Below are 15,814 nucleotides of genomic sequence, written 5' to 3' on the forward strand. Positions count from 1 at the left end.
GCCACACAACCTCAATCCTCCCTTGTGTCCACAGTAGTATGTGGTAAGCAGCAAGTTGGATCACTTTGCTGCTCTGCCCAAGAAGCAAAAAAAAAAAAAAAAAAAAATCAAAAAAAAAAGTCTGCGCAGATCCATGAGCTGATGTGATTCACTGTCTACATGCCTACCTATTTGTGCTATTGCAAGAAAGGTAAGTAGAATGCTTCAGCAGAAAGAAATTACGTAGCGGCAGTGCAATTTTAGGTTGCTCCCATCGTGATGCCTCACCTGATGCAAGGGATCCTGTATTACTTTTGGCTGAAACCAAAACTACACAGAACATTGTCCAACCGCACAATCTGAGAGAGTTGCCTTTTGAACATGATGCACATTTAGAGAAAGTCTGGAATCAGTTCTGTAACCTACCACAAAGATCAAATCTCATTTTCAATACAGCTTTTAAACTTAATTTTATGACTCTTCGCCACATTTTAGCTAAACTACTTTTTTTGCTCATGGTTTCAGAACAATGCATTTCCACTAGGGAAATCAGAATCTGTATTAGAAAACTATGTAGTAGGAAATGGGATATTTAATGAAAACATTATATTCTCAGACATTTCAAATCCCATTGCATTCATGAAATAAGTCACATGATTTGCCTTTCACCCCATCTTTTGTGCTCACAAACTGTAAGTGCCTTATACAACTACCACAAAACACGACCTTAGTATTATTCCCTCTTGAGGTAGCAAACCAAATGCTGAATTGCAAAGCATCTAACAACACTAAAATTCTACTTAAAGACAGCAGCCAAATAGCTTAATAGAACCAAATAATACTCACTTTCAAAATTTCCTGCTTACTGAGCAAACTACTGAAATGCTTAATCTTGTTTTATTTTTGAAAGAAATCACTCACAAATTTCAATGTATTTTGGAAAATGTTAAAGTGTCTAAACGTGAAGAAACATCAAGCAACTGCTGGCTTTTATTTTTCAGCATTTCTACACTGAAAGACTAACTTATTTAATGTTTTTTAGAAAAATAACAGACTGAGTATCGTTGTTTTTTCCATCCACTCTTTGTGGCTTAATTCTGGAATCAAAAATTTTCATCCAAAGGATGGCATTCATGCTGCCAACCCACATACACTTTTTGGCAGGCTACAAAGAAGTCAGTGCTCCTCACAAAGCAGCTCTGTGCTACGTGGTGACCAATGCCAGTAAAATAGTACCCCAAAGCGAAGCCTAGTATATAAAATGTATGCAAGCATCAGAATCCATACTCTGAAAATTCATTTCACTTGATGAGTAATAAAGTCTTCAAAGGCCTTGTAACTCAAAAGAAAAAAAATTTACAGAGTCCGTGTCACCCCACACTAAATTTTTAACTGGAAAAAAAACCACGAAAGCATGGGAAAATACAAAAACCACTCACGGAGAGCATGAACAAAAATAGACTGACAATTCCAATGCAAGTTATTTCTCTCTCACATGCCTTTAAGTAATTATTGCTTTCAAAGCTCTTTGTCTATCCTTTGACATTGGAAACAGATGAGGAATTGTATCTTGAGCAGAAAGGAAGATTGGTTCATAAAAAGAATAAGAACAGCAGCACCAGAGGTCTGTGCATTTTTTTTTTCCCTTACAAATGCATAGTAAGTGATAAAAGATTTTCAGCTCAGCTCATCTTTTGCAGAGTAACGTACTTCTGACAGGACCATTAAAGGAAACATGGTAAGAGAAGCACTGTCTTCTGTTCCCTGCTTCCTCAAAAGATGATTCCCTGAAATCCAGTATTTCCATGCAGCTGAAAGCTTAACTCAGCTCAAGCTATTAGATGGACTTTGCTTCTCAGATTTCTATAAACAAATACTATTTTCAGGAACTAATGGACTTTGTTGATTAAATAGACTCATTAACCAGACATGAGAGTAAATAAATTTTATAGGTACAGTATGCAGCAACTCTTTTCTAGAGTATGAAGACCATAAGCACTCTGAAATATGCATATACACATATATAAAATACATGTTATATATGCTTAAAATAATATACATGATTATAATAATGTAGAAGCTGGCCATGGTGGAATAATGTTTAGCACATGAACCAAGTTCTCACCTTGTTTTGCATTACTACTTTGCTGTTTTAAATTCATACCTGGTTTTTATGCATCTATAAGCCAATTGAATCTGGATCAAACTGTTTGGCTCCAGAAGATCTTCTACCCCTACTCTACACTGCAAAGCAAAAAAATTACCATGCTAAATACAGGACTGCCACAAAGAGAAGGCCGGCAGTTACATACCAGGGGAGTAAACACCAGCTCAAAGCACATGTTCATGGTCACCAGCTGTACCACACATTAAAATAGTCTTCTGCTCATCATCCACATTGAACTCTCATCAACTCAAAATTTCCTTGTGTAAATATCTGTATATGTGCATGAAATTACGTTGTGTCAACAAGCCGTCTTAAGAGGTCGTAACACTATTTTGTGAGATCAGATTTCTGCTTATGGGTTATATTTTTTTTTTAAGAAGTAAGCCATTGTTAACAAAAGGCAACAATAAAGTAACTTATATTTTGCCAAATACAGGTTAAGACACTAATCAGAGCAAATGTACAATTGAAAATAAAAATGGCTATAATAATCATTCAACTATTTGCATACTCAAGATTAAAAGGTATGTTTGAAACTTCCCCCTCAGAAATTAGAAAAACTTTTTGTGAGGCTGTTATGTTACAACCAATTTAAAGTTTCAAATAAAAAATTCACCTACCTCAGAAATGCAAAGCCTGAAAAATGAAATAAATCTAAAATTGGAATTCTTATTACCAGTACTGATCTCAACATATTTTGTTATGGAGTACAACAAAAAAACCAACAGAAATAATCTTTGGCAGTATAGCCCTGTTCTACATTAATCGGTCATGGCAATAGAGTTTTGCGTTTAAATTCATCTGATAATGAAACCTTTCCAAACAACTGAGAATACAATGCTGCTGTTCTTAAGTAGTCGGGAGGCTTTAGTACAGTATACAGATAAGACCCTGAAATATCAAACAGACCTGTTCCTGATTGTCAGTGGAGATGAAGGGCCATATATGCTTAGCCAGCTTCAGGTTTTATGATTTTTACATGTTTACAATTCCCCCCCACTCCCCGAGTGGACTACTTCAAAAATGCTTTAGGAAGAAACATTATTTTCTGTTTTACTAACTTCGTAATTTCGGAATCTTACAAGCTATCCCTAAAATTTAATATGTAGTTTTAGAAGACAAAAATCCTTAGACTAAATCTTTCAACCTCACTAGCCAACTGCAACTTGCCAAGGGAAGTTCAGAAATAGAACCATTCATTAAATAAATGCACTGTTCTGCACCAGGCAGCCCACAGAGATTCAACTGCAATGCTAAAACCTGTAGAGTGTCAACTACCATGATCAGGTACCTAGTGAGGCTTGACCTCATCCACAATTAAAATGTGCATATACTATATTTATTTGTTTTCCTGAATGTGTCAGGGATGCCTCAGATTACCAGAATTCATTTCAAAATATTAACTAATAAACTAGTATCTTCCTCAAGTACAAAAAGTCTGCAAAAATTTCTTTACTGTCACGCAAAACTCCAAATACTAAGGAAAGTCTTCTTGAATATAGTTTCAAAATTAGAATTTAGTTTTATTATTATAACCCATTACACACAATAACATAGCGTACTGAGATAATACTGCTTCTGGTTTTAAAACTAACATTATTGTAGAAGTGTAACAGAAATGTAATTACTTAGTTACATTAAGCTAACTACAACAAAGAGAAATACATTTCAGTTCTTTTATCAGTGAAGAAGCACTATGCAACTATGGGTTTAGTTATTTTTAATGTAGGTTAGTCATATCACACTCCCTACTTCCTCCCCCAACATTTAACAGGAAATAAATAGTAGAAAGTAGTACTGCTCTTTATAACAGGGGAGAAGGTGGGGGGTTTTTTTTGCATACAAAAATACAGTAAGTATTCATCAATGATAGTAGGGCTTTACTCAAAATCCAGGCACAGCATGTAGCTTCCTGAATTTTATATTCTCCTAGATTACCCAAAATTACTCCGTTTCAACAAATAGTTGCAGCCGGGTAATTTGGAGGGACCATTTTGCCTCCCAGTAACTTCCTGGGTGAAGTAGTTAATTCACAGATAATTTTCAGTCCTTTGCAGTAGTTAATTCACAGATTATTTTCAGTTCCTTACGGCCAACTTGCAGTTTATGCTCAGTCTGCGGTTTACATGTCACCACCCTATTCACAAATTGTCACGACTAACAATTAGCATCAGCAGAGCAAGTCAGTGGCAATAAATATCTTACAGGAACCTTACCAGCATCAATTTCAAAATAAAAGATAGATACAAGTGAGCTAGTATTTAATTATGGAAATTTACCTATGAAAGTTTTTTGGTGTGTTTTTTTGGTTGTTTTTTTTTCCCCACTTTCATAAAACTAAAATATTCAAGTATTGTCGATAGATTTATCATTTATCTGCAGACCACCTCATCTATGAAAGCTGAGGCAGATTCTTAGAACTGTTGTTGAACTACAGCAGAGTCCCAGGACCTACCTGCGTATGGAATATCAAAAGTAGTAAAGGACAAGCAGTAATCAAAACATAAAGCAGGTAAACGGGTGGCATTCAGGTGCACAGGTGAACATGTCCAGTTAGGCAGTTTCCTATCTTCTTCAGGCTTCAGACAGACCCACATTTGGTCACTTCACAGCAGTTCTACGAGCTGGCACATTTTTATGGAAACTGTCATTTTGTGTTCTAGCACTCGAGCTGCCATTAAAGCAAAGTTTGGCTGATCCATTAAAACAGCAAAGAACTTCAAAAATAAAAATGTATGTTTGCTAGCTATCTGCAACAAAGATTTGGGAAATAAGAATTCATTTCAAGGCAAAAGAAATACCACAGGAACCTACAGAACAACAGGAGAAGCATTATTATATTTCAAAGACCTACTTATTCTATTCCTGAGCAACAATTATGTTGCTTGAGAGAACAACACTTATCTATTTTCGCCATCAGGCGCTATTTTCTAACTATAAAAGCACCTAGAAATAAAAGACTAGATGCTTTGGTAGAAAGCAATATAGCCACTGGCCACAGAAAAATAAAAACCATTCTTTGCGTACAACTAAAAGCAGTAAGTGTCCTTGTTATTCATATGATTTCATGCCCAAGAACAGGTCAGAAAAGAGGATTTTCTCTTTGTGGATACCAACATGAAACTTTGGAGGATTTGTTTGGTTTATCTTGTATTCAGGTAAATTTTTTCTGCAATACTAAAGAACACACTTACCTCAGAAGTAAGTATCACAGAGCATCATAGTGTACTTGCAGTTAATTTTCAAAAGCAAAATGAGCTTACACGGAACATTATCATCCACGAAGCACTAATTACGTTAGGATTATTATGTGATTTTTTAGAATATCATTCTAGAATTAACATATATCACTTGAGACACTATCAGAAACAAGTTAATTCATGTACTGCTTCACAAGTATTATATTTGGCATTTTACAACCCCAGAGCCCAGCCAACAGAGATTTACTATTTTGTATGTTATCTAGAAGTCTCAGAGAAACACTTCTAAAGGCAAACGGACTAGAATTGTTCTGAGTATCTTCCCCTTGCTATCTGAATGTTAACACAATGCCTCTCAGATATCCTCAAAATCTAGTGCAAATGAATATTTCACACTACCACACTGGCTCTCAGAGCATGCATAGTAGCCACCTCTCTACGTAGCACAGCTCTGCCACTGGGTTACTGATAGGTCTAAAATACATCTGTGTATTTGCAGCACATTGATTTCCCAGCAGGGGAGAAGGTGAGGAGGAAAGTGTAGGGAAGGTGGCACCCTGGGAGACTTCCCCACCACCTGAGCCCAGAAACAGGCACAGCGAGCTGCCTCAGCTGTATCCCAGTACTGCCTGCACAGGTAAACTTAATTGCAGTCACATATTTTATTCAACAGTTTAAAGTGTTCAAACAAAAGAACCTGTTAAGTAAAGCTGAGATTTACAGTACTTGTTCCTTTCAAAAACTTCATTAAATCAGCTTCTTATTACACAGCAACCATGAGGAACTGTTTACAATATATTAAAAATGCACCTTCCTAAGTGTAGCAAACAAGTTGGGGTGTGGTTGCCTCACAACTGGCAGGGAACACGCGTCTTACAAATATTTCCAGTTCTACTGTGCAGCAGCAGCTTGGGTTTAAGGCAGCACAATGCAACAGGTTAAAACGCATTCAGAGTTATCTCATGCCATTGCCACAACTACAAGGTGTGCCTTTTGGCTCTGCTAGAGACACTCTTTATTATTCATCTTACTTTGTTTGCCTGTTCAAAGGAAAACATCATCATTTCTTCACAATAAGTTATATAGTAAAGCACTGATTTCCATAAGGAGAAGTCCAATCATTTAGGATTTGCTCAAGGAGGCAATAAAAACTATTCAATGTAATAAATCCAAACAGTTCCAAGAATATACATGGAAGCTTAGAACAGCAAGATCTCTCATTGAAGGGTTTTAAAGAAACCAAATTCTGATAGGATGACAGCACGACAAATTACTTGGAAATTATAACCAATAAACAAATACAAAGTGGGAGGAAAGCAGAAGCAATAAGGTTTTTAAAAATGGTGACTAAGGGGGCAAAAAAGAAGGGAAGAGGATGATGCACTGATAACCTTTCTCAAGGATCTACACTTCAACCTATGCTCATAAACATGGAGTAAAGTGCCAGACACAGAAACTTCTGTAAACTTTGCAAAGTTAAAAAGGTTGAGATTCAGATTCAAAATTATCTGTAAGTCACTGTGGATAGCCACAGAAGGTTTGCACAGTGACGGGCTGATTGTGAAATAAAGTGTTAGATGAAATCCACTGGCAATAAATGCAATAGAAAGGGATAAATAACCTCAAGTGAATCTATGTATTAACAGGTTTCATATTTGTTGTTAACCCTTCAGAAAAAGATTTTAAGCCACTATGCATAATTCACTGAAAATATCAGCTTTACACCATCAAAAGAATTGGGATATTTTAGAAAGGAAAATAAAACAGAAATCATCACCACATACAATTACCGCGGTTCTTCTTGACTACTGTTTGTCACTCACATTGTTCAAAAAGATAATAGACGGACTAGAGAAAGTGACAAACAATCAGATACAGCACAGCTTCCATGCAAACAAAAATTATGGGCAATTATGGCCTTGGGGGGATAAAAAAAAAAAACACCAAAAAACCCCGACACAGCTAAAATCACGAAAACAAACAAGAAATAATTATCCATGATACACAACGACTGATGAAATCTCAGTAAGATAACCAGAGTTTAACAAGAAACTTAAGAGCATTTTCTTCTCCGCAATATATAGTTGTGACCACAGGACAACATAAAGGTCAGAATTATAGTTTGAATCAAGAAGTGCATCCACTGAAGATCAGGCACTTTTTAATACAACACCCCAAACGTGTCATCTCTAGTGCTGGTAGTCCTGAAGCTAGTAGAACACAGCAAAAATAACTGCTTACTGCAATATACTGTTTTCTTAAGTTTTCCCGCTCATATTAAAAAAAAAAAAGGGGGGGAGGGAGGGGCACTGTTAGGTACAGTTTTAGCAGTATTTCAGACTTAGATTTAACAGTCCCAAAAACTGATACATGTAAAATAGTTTTGATTAATAAGCATCTAAATCACTTTCAGATTACCAGAAGTGTTGTTCTCTCATTTTTCAGTACATACACTATTTGGCATTTCCTTCAGCATTTCCAGAACTACTTATTAAATCAAAGTTTTCTAGCCACCATTTGGGGCAGGGGAGGGGTGTGGAATGTCACAAGGGTCACAAATGAGTCACCTGAAACTACAGACTAGCAACCCAAGCTGAACAACATACTTCATTAAGGAAGCCCTACAAAACCTGAAACAAATCCCACACATTCCTGTATCTTCAGAAGATTCATATTAGGTTGAACAATGCATGTAATGGAAAAAGAAAAGGTTTAAAATAAAGCCTGGGATACTGACAAGAAGTTAAGATTCTTTTTCACACACCAAATTTTCAACTGCTCAAGACTTGCATTCAATCCTTACAAACACCTCTTATTTGTAAAGCACGTAATTTAAGATTATGCAATTGTGCTATGGCTGCCCCAAAATATTATGTGCTGAAAGCACCATAGTGTTTACAGACGAAGCTTGCCAAACAACCATTCCATTAAAACCACAACTCAACCACTACTTGAGCTAAACTTGTTCGAACTAGACTGAAATACAGATGTAAAGTATTATGTTCATACTAAATTGCAAAATAAATGCCAGGAAAACAAAAACAACACACCTGTTGGAATGCATTCACAGAAGCAATCTGCCAGGCACAGAGCTGGCACTGATACCTATGCTGTTGTAATATAAATTTGAAAGAGGAGAGAAAAAAGCAGAACAGTAAGTTTCATTACAGAAATACAGAGAAAATTCATAAATACCTCAGAACACTGAAATGAATGGAGTGACACACCCCCAACGCAGGGAAGAAAAAAAGAAAGAGAAGAGAACTAAGGAATCTATCACCTATAGATTTCAAGTACAGCTTAAAACATAACAAGATTATTCTCATCCAACAGCTGTATTTTGTGTAAAGAAAGTGACTTTGTCTCATCCCAGTTTCTAGCGTCCAAAAATGACCCACAGCAGCCTCAATTAACAACCTCATTGCAGAAGGATATAAAAACAAAAGAAGTACAGAAGAATTGTCATGGCTCTGAATTCTCTCAGAATGAGACAGCAGCTGCACTACACTTGCGAAGTTGCATTTGTTACAACCGATGTTCTTTTTGTTTTACAAATAAAAGTTATATTAGCTTTGAGACTTTCAGATAAGTGACTTCCTTTTCCAGTTTGCTTAGCTACTCTTTAAAAATATATTTCCTAGCTTTGCTGGTCTTTCAGAGAAGGCAACATATAAAGACCCAGAAACACCTAAAGTTACCACACTATTTTTAGGATGTGGTTTGATGAGCAAGTCTTTTGGTGTAGCTTCTTGCCTCTCTACTGCCTTCTCAATCGTGCAAGCACGTACGAGGTGGAGGGGGTAAAGAGACAGCAAAATGATTCAGTGACTTGTGCAGCAGTGACGTACCTGGGAGGGAGGCCCAGAAGCAAAATCTAGACAAGAGCAGAAAGCAAGGACTCCATAAGCTGTCACCGCCAGTGAAACAGGCCAGTCACAATGCAGTTTCAGGTGTAGATCTGACACATAAGGCACCCTAGTTCATCCCTAAGTATGTTGTGAGTCCCTTTCCTAGACTGTCAAACAAATAAATTCGGGAGACACATCTCAAAATCAAAACTGCAAAGGAGAGCAAGTGAAATCCTGGCCTCTAAAACGTGCACTTAAGCACATTTCAGTCTTAGGTGCTTATATGAGTGTAGAGCTTTCATATTAAAAAAACAACAAAAACCACCAAAACTATATTCTGTCTTAACCACGCATTGCTCCTTTGGGCACATAAGACTGGCTCACTACCATTCAGGAAAGAGGGCCATTTGAAACACAATAAATTAATGGGGGATATCTCTGTATAGTTTAGATTAGGTAGCAATTACTAAAAAGTTTTGAAAATTCACAAAATACCTTTCTATCAAAACCAGCCCAAACTGCAATTAAAGACAAAGTATAAACCATTTTAGGGAAGAATATCTGAACTCATTACACTGAAGGGCATTTCTAAGTACTCCTGAAAGAAGTTATTAACATTTTCAATAATTTTCTAATCTGCAAGGAGCAAAGAGGACCTAAACTATTGTTAGTTTATCTGTAACACCACAGTGTATGTTAAAACCACCTTTATTCTTCCTTCAGCTGTCCTTGTTTTAGGAACCATGAAAAAATCCACCTGCACACGGGCATATTACTTTCCCCTGCTCCATCATGTCAAGCACAGAAACTCTTCATGTTTATAAAGAAAAATGAAGCCAAATCCCCATTAGCATTGCAGGAATTACATTTCCTGTGGTAGAAACAAAAGAGCTTTAAAGTTACTGTACTAAGTCAACTTTGCCATGGGATGATCCTTCCTGTCCACCAAGATCCTTTTAAATTCTTACAATCTATTTTTTAAAAAGTCATTCTACTTTTGAGTCCATTAACAACATAGAGCCCACAAGAACAAAAGGTCAGAAACTGTTACAATGAATCACATGCAGCTATGAAGCTAATGAAGTCATGAGAAGTATCACAGAAAAATACAGCTATGGTTTAACTATAGACTCTGGAATAGCTCTTCAAAAGAAAAGGGAGGTTTCATTCTCAGCCCACTTCTGTTCAAGCCTCCTCAAAATGTTAGCTTTTTACTGCATGCCAAAAAATTATCTGGCAAAGCTAATATCTGACAAGGAAAAAAAAAATAAGCTTTTCAAATTCAAATGAAATGCATTTTAGGGTACTTCAAACAAAAAGTAACTTCCTGAAGTTATTACTCCGTAATAGGTATGACCTCTATATACTAAAACCAGTTTAAAAAATGCTCTGCTTTCCCCAGGTTTCATAGCCAACACGGCACTTGACTTTATTAGAGTTCAAAACAAACAGATGCCAAGAATTTCACCTCCTTTTCTTCAACAAGCTTAGTGTTCTGCCACCATATTATCTGTTCTGTGGAAAGCACTCTATGTCTTCAACTACCATTTTCCAGGTTTAAGCATTCAGAACGATGATATTTCACCTTATGCTGGAATGGAAAAAGACTGAATTTGACTGCTGTCTTTATCCTTCATAATTTCCTTTGTTCTTTCCACTTACACAGCAGAAAGCGGCACATTCTGTATTACAGTAACCAAATATCCACAAAAGAAAGTTTTATGCAAGTCAGTTCTTACTGTGCTTATCAATTCCTTTAGGTAGCTGCAGGTTCATAAAAATCTTCAGATTTTCATTCTTGTCAGAGTTAATATCTGGTCAAGTCCAAAGAGTGGTTTTCACCTAAAAATACATCAAAAGTTGGATTTTATGGCAACAGAGTCACAACACTAACACACAAAAAAAACCAATAACCTTTTTTTTCCAAAGTAAGTATTCTAAACTTGTTCTCTTCTTCTGTAAAAACCTTATCAAGAAAACTTTTAGTCCCAGTTGTAACCATATGAGGAATTCACAGAGTGAACTGATAAACCGAATAAGACTACGTGGCAAGTTCAATTATGGATGCACCATATGCTTCGATATTCCTTTAGGTATAGAAGAGGAATCAATTTGTGCAATTTGTTCAAAAGACGAAAAGCCCTTTTGGCAAGATCATCCTTTAGCTGAACAATCAGTTTGAACAGTTGCCTGCTGAAAACATCACCCATTAGCATCCCATAGTAATAACAGTAACTTAAACAAGCACAGGAGTAACACAGCTCTGAACTACTTGATTCTTCTAAAGGAATAGATATCTTAAGATGGCAGGAGAACTTGCTAGATCCGAATGTTTATTAGCAGAAATAAGCTTTGTGGCTCTCAGCAGTAGTACAGCAGTAGCCTTAGATGCACAGGGCTACTTCAAGTTTTGTAACTCAGTTTCCCTCTTTACACATGAACAGAACTGCAAGTAGATTCTAAAAAATGAAATGCTTATGTCCCAGCAAATGTATACAGCCAAGAAGCTTCTTACATACAACTTAACTGAAAGCCATTATCACACTAAAGTACGAATATTACAAGCATTAATAATATTTGTTATTAGCCTCAATTTAAAAAATATGGAAGTGTGATTACACCTGGAACACATGTTGTAATATCAGAATATATTGTAATATATTCTGTAATATATTTTACTTCTCCTTTTTCCAGGCTGGAGTTAAGGTTTATCTTTCAGAAGATGCGGTGATCAGTACAATCACACTATAAAACAGTATGCCAAATCAGTAGCATTTCTTCTTAGTAAAGGCTCTCAACCAAAAGACAACCTGGTACAGGTATAGAGTTCAACAGCAGCACATCACTCCTGCCCATTAATTTCTCTTGTCTTCCAGCGCTCGTTAACCAATGGTTCAGTTAATTAGCGTTTGATCTATTTGCTTAGTGTGGATGTACTTAGGCAAAGTGGAATTTAGCTTTTAAGAACAGTCTCCGTTTTATCTACTAAAACACATGAAAACAAAGACTAATCAAGCTAGTACTCTGTATTATGTATTCTCCCACCAGTGAAAATGGAAATCATTGTCAAAAGAATGAAACTCATTAATTGAAGCAACTCTTACACAACTTTTCAAAAGCATCAACTTAAAAAAAAAAAAAAAGAAGCATCAGCAATGCAGACTACCTGCCCACAGAACCTTATGTTGCCTTTGGAAAACAATACTAGTGCCCCACAAGGACCTTCCACTCCTGAGCGCTAAACCAATTCTCCTGTTTTCTCAAGGAATTTTAGATCAGTCAGATGAAGTCACAAGCAACTAAGAACACAAATCTACAATCCAAGTGTGAGAACCTTTAAAAACAGGCATTCCTTAAGAGTTTCATGCATGCTGTACAGGGAAGGCATTCAGTTCTGCCCAGGCTGATGCATTACTTCTTGTGCAAGGGGTATGACAGCCCGGGAGCCTCTGCTCTCCAGCTGCTCCCGGGGAAAAGCACTGCACGTGCTGTCAGACAGAGACACACCAAGCCTTCTACAAGCACATTGGCATGGGAAGAGCTGCACTACCACGCTGCACAGTTGCCAAGGTAGAAAAGGCATTTTACCAGGAATTTCTCTTTTTTCCTGGCAGCTTTTTTGGGGGGTAGGGTGGTGTTTCAGGTTTTTTGAGGGTTTGTTTTTTGTTGGGTTGTTTGGGTTTTTTTAGGGTATGGAAATAAAAAACGAAAACAAGTTTACATTTGCTAGATTATTTCTTTAAATTTGCCAGTTGAGAAGCTAGAGACTAAAGAGACACAGGACTGCATTCACTGGCTGCAGTTGCTTTAAAGCAGGTTTAGCTTCCATAATTAAACCTGCATTTGCTATATACTGAAAAGCAAGTACAGCCAGCAAGATCTTCAAAGACAACCTTCTTAGCAAAAGCAAAAATGAGCCAACTTCCTAACTCACATATTCTGATGAAGACATATACTAAATGTTTATCCGATATAGACCACTGTCATAGAAGAAAACAATGACAGAAAGCAGTTTTACAATAAGTGCCACTCATATGCAAACCTCCTTCTCCAAACTACAGATTGGCTTAGGCTACAAGTCATAAATATTTCTTGTCACTCTAACAGTTTGGCACTAACAGTTTTAACAGCAACAATAAAAAAATGTTTAATAATGCACTTATTGGCAAAGAAAAAAAATAATTCAAGTTTACCGTACTGCAATTTTCTTCAGCTCCGTCCTACAAGCAATTCCACATACACAACAGTTCACACAAAGGAAACTCACGTCTAAAGTAACAACAGTTTTATTTCCCTTCCTCTTATTTTCATCTCCCAACCCCTCGTTCCTCAAAATTCAAATACCATTTATATTTTGTGACATCCAGGACACCAGACAGACCCTCACCCAGAAACAGTAACATCTCTACAGCCTCTTGTATAAAAGCCACCCCTATTTCATATAAATTAAGGCAGAGACCCCCCCACCCTAAAATGCAGCACTGCTTTCTGACTAGATAATCTTTAAAAGTCCTTTCCAACACAAACCATTCTGTGATTGTGAATGACACGTATGAACCAAAAAGTAGGTTGCTACAAGTTTAGTGAGTTTTAGTTGACCCACATCTACTATAAATATTATTTCAACAGTAAGGTTAGGAATCTAAGCAATAAAAATGAAATCCATCAAAAAAGCAGAAAGTACCACCGTTAGCTATAACAACATCTTAGCTGATAAGCGTTTTTACTTCCAGTGTTATTTTAGAAGCTCCTGACAAGTGAAGTTTCTGCAATAAACACATTGAATAGTTTCAAACTTTAAGGAGCTTGTAACCATAAACACCACAGCTGTTCTTTTACTTTGGGTGACACGAAGAGAGCAAAGAGCTGTTCTTTTACTTTGGGTGACACGAAGAGAGCAAAGAGGGGGGAAGCCAATGTTCACCTGAAGCTGATATGAAAGCAAACTAAGAAAAAACAAAGTAGACATGCACTACTCCGACAGTTTTAAAAAAACAGACTAGACAAGGCTTTGACTGCAGTTTTGATACGGAACACTCTCACGAACAGTGCAGGCTTTTACAAGTTGTTTTAAAAGAACAAATTGTAGTTTAGAAAGCCCACGCCTGTGACTACAGAAAGCAAGCTGCAGGTGCATTAGAAAAATAAGTTTGTCCTGTACAAGTGGTTAAAAAAACCAAACCTTCCTAATACGAATAAAATACACTCTAAGAGGTAGAAAACTGGAGTTAGTTGAAACTCCACGTGACAACCCACATAATTTCATGGCAGATTAAAATAATCATTTAAATGATCCAAGAAGCATGAAGCCATTCAAATAGGCACTGTTTACATTTTTATCTTATCTGTGTCCACTGATCAAATTAACAGAAAAAAAGTAACATTCGCAAGACAGTAAGAGTGGCTCAATTAGACATAATTACGCCTGATAAATTTTTTCCCATGAGGTGAAAGGCAAGACAGCTGTCACAAGCACAGGCTGCAAGCTCGCTTGTCCTTACGTCCTGAAACACTACTTGGTATTTTAAAAACAAAGCTAGTGATCGAACCTGCTGACAGCCCACGGCACAAGTTCTGCAGTTGCCAAAATATAATGTTGTGCAGGTCCCAGCAAGTTTCAGCTAAAGTTACTCTTCAGCCAAAATCTAAGTTATATGACTTGAGAACACTACCATAGGAGAGGTCTGAACCTGAGCCAAGAGTCTGAATTCTGGATGACCTGGACTCCGCGCCAGGACAGCTTCTATCGCAGCCAGCTCCTGCTCTGGCAGCACCCTACAGCCTGCTAGATGTCACAAGCAATGCGGTAAAAGATAGGAGTAGCAAGGACAAAGTGTCTTTTCTCATTGGTCCACGTGGAAGATTGAGCAACCCTGGACAAGAAGATATTCACTGTCTCTTCTCTGTTCCCCACCACCACTTTGTTCCCCTACTCACTGTTTCAGAGAATGCCCGCTTTCACATTTCTCCCATATGCATTTTTTCAGTCATGACTTTTATTGATTTTAACGACAACACGTTAAAATCTAGTGCAAAGCGCATCCCTGCATGCAGCTCAAACAAACAGTAATTTATAAATTGAAAGCTGACACTAAGAACAAGGCGGGCAGAAAACTACTTTTTCCACTCAGACAACCACGATGGTTTGTTTCATGGCTGGCTTGAAGAAATACAATATAAGCCAATACAGCATGCCACACAAGGCAAAATACATCAGTAGGATAACTAAAACGATATGCAACTACCCAGTTCAATTTAGGAAAAAAAAACCACAACAAAACCGAACACAACTTCAATGAGCAGAGAAATATATTGATTAAATTTGCAGCTGCGTGAAACAAGTTTGGCTACAAATTAGAAAGTCTACTTCAAGCCAGACAATGTAAATTAGCCTTTCTGGAAACAGTGATATGCTAAAAAAATGATTCGATCAAAGGTTCCTCATGCGTCTAAGAATAAAAATAGACATTTCTGAAAATACACTGTCTGAAGCTGTAGGGAAGATTAAGTTACAGTATTTGCCTTGCAGTGCTTGTCAGTACTCTGCATAAACCCAGCAAGTGACACTTCTACACGGCACCAGTGAGACCTCAGCTGAACGAGCCGAAGCAAGTTCAAAG

General features: G+C 37.1%; 1 protein-coding gene across 22 annotated transcripts in view; it reads right to left on the minus strand.

Annotated features, from left to right (window-relative positions):
• Positions 1-15,814, minus strand: part of SIPA1L1 (signal induced proliferation associated 1 like 1) — a 219,458-nt gene that overhangs the window by 186,195 nt on the left and 17,449 nt on the right. For 13 of the 22 annotated variants that reach the window (XM_074584794.1, XM_074584793.1, XM_074584792.1 and 10 more), the window contains exon 2: positions 10,934-11,036. The exons of the other annotated variants lie outside the window; for them this stretch is intronic. The gene's annotated coding sequence lies outside the window, so the exon portion shown is untranslated. The remainder of the gene's footprint in view (positions 1-10,933; positions 11,037-15,814) is intronic. 22 annotated transcript variants of the gene reach the window in all.

Source organism: Larus michahellis, chromosome 4 (assembly GCF_964199755.1).
Source record: "Larus michahellis chromosome 4, bLarMic1.1, whole genome shotgun sequence".
NCBI classification, from domain to species: Eukaryota; Metazoa; Chordata; class Aves; order Charadriiformes; family Laridae; genus Larus; species Larus michahellis.